At 31.1% G+C, this 1,906-nt stretch overlaps 1 long non-coding RNA gene across 1 annotated transcript; it reads right to left on the reverse strand.

Annotated features, from left to right (window-relative positions):
• Positions 1-576: 576 nt before the first annotated feature.
• Positions 577-1,221, reverse strand: LOC139881548 (uncharacterized). The gene is made up of 2 exons (XR_011771731.1): positions 925-1,221; positions 577-825 (listed from the first exon to the last, which is right to left on the reverse strand). It is a non-coding gene; the product is annotated as an uncharacterized lncRNA (long non-coding RNA).
• Positions 1,222-1,906: the final 685 nt, after the last annotated feature.

The raw sequence follows: 1,906 nt of genomic DNA on the forward strand, positions 1-1,906 counted from the left end.
ATACTCCACTAGGATTCTCATGGTGATAACTTGTGCTACTAGCTAGGTCAGTAGCTAACTATTACAATATTTCATATGCATCTGTATAAATACATGAACAGATAGTTAAGAAACTAGTTAACCTTCCCTTTGCATCCTTCCCAGTTAAACACAGTGCTTTGTTAGCTATCATTAACATATTAACAGACTTATAAATGGTTACTTAGGCATTGGCATATTAACAAACATATGTATCTGTATAATACATGGATGAATAGATAATTAAGAAAGTAGCTAAGCATATTACTTAGGTGATACTTAAACTTAAAAATTCATAAACATAAAGAAGAATTTAAGCAGTTTATATTTACAAGTCACTCAGGCATTTCATCAAACATCTAGCATGCGTGTAAATTACAAGTAGCGTACAATTCAAAGCTGTTTTGTTGCTTCCTAACAATTTCATTGGTTAGCGAAGAAGTCCGAGTGAATACATTACCTCACAAATATCATACACACATGTCAAATAATTGATGCAAAATTCACAAAGACCAAACGGTTATTGAGACATGAATCAACTGATATCGAAGTTAAACACACGGAATGGAAGGTAGATAGTGACATAAAAAGAAGAAAAGTAGCGATTGACCTAAAATTAACCATATATAGAACGAAATTTGAACAAATCGGTCAATTTACCTGCAAGACGACGCGATTTAATTTGTAATTGTTCAACCTGATCATGGAGAAGGAAGAATACTACCTTCAAAGAACATCAGAGACATTTAGGCCGATTAGGCTTCTTCATCATCACCACCATCCCACTCATTAACATCAATTGCAAAACTTCGCACACATAAAACGGTTATCGAGATGATAAATTGGTAAATTGACCTAAATTAACCAAATTAATAGCAATAAAAATCAATAAGTTAATAGATTAACCTGCCAGAAGATGAGATCACTGTATTTAATCTTCAATTGGACGGAAGAGAAGGAAAACCCAAAGTATTAGGGTTTGATCGAATAGAATCGCATTATAACTCATAAATCACAAGGATAATATAACAATCGAGAAATTCGAAGAACTAGGGCTTCAGTCCAGTTAGTTGTGCAGATGATGGATAAAATACATTTGCTAATTGCTATGAATTGGTACTATACGAGTATAGCTGAATTGGGGGAAGAAATTGGTATAGGCATATACGACTATATCCTGTTACGATATTTATGCTTAAAATTAAATTTAAATAAACTAAATAAATAAATGAATACGGAGTACCAATTCTTATAAAAAAAACTACACACTTTTTGGTGCAATCTTTCATAAACAATCAAACTTCACGCTTCAAAACATGTAGTGCGCTTCATTTAGTTTGCATATTTGGGAGTACACACTTAAAAGAGTTTATAATATTAATATATTTAAAAGCGTGAAGAACTTTAATAATATATACACGGTTCTATGTGTGTATATATTTGCACTCACATACATGAGAAGAATTTTAGAGACACATTTAAAAGCGTGATAATTTACAACACATTCATAAGCGTGCACAAATAAATAAAAAATTACACGCTTGCCTCAAGAGTGAAAAAATAAGTGTGAAGAATCATCATTTTTGTGGTAGTGTATGTATAGGTTTATGAACACATGTTATCTAACTACGTATAAATGCTAAAACGTTAGGTCATCATCGAACTAATATATTAATGTTTTAACATTAACGTACGGTTGTCACTATTATAATTATTATCAATCAACATTATGCCGAACACATAATAAATGTCTTATTGATAAGTGTGAGTGCTGATAAAAGTTTAGTTCTTCAGATTTTTTTTTCTTCTTCTTTAGATATTGAATGGTAGTGTCTTGTCTTTATAATTTTTATAAGAATGTGCTAACATGACACTGACATAATAATCA

This window comes from Rutidosis leptorrhynchoides, chromosome 1 (genome assembly GCF_046630445.1).
Source record: "Rutidosis leptorrhynchoides isolate AG116_Rl617_1_P2 chromosome 1, CSIRO_AGI_Rlap_v1, whole genome shotgun sequence".
Classification (NCBI taxonomy): domain Eukaryota; kingdom Viridiplantae; phylum Streptophyta; class Magnoliopsida; order Asterales; family Asteraceae; genus Rutidosis; species Rutidosis leptorrhynchoides.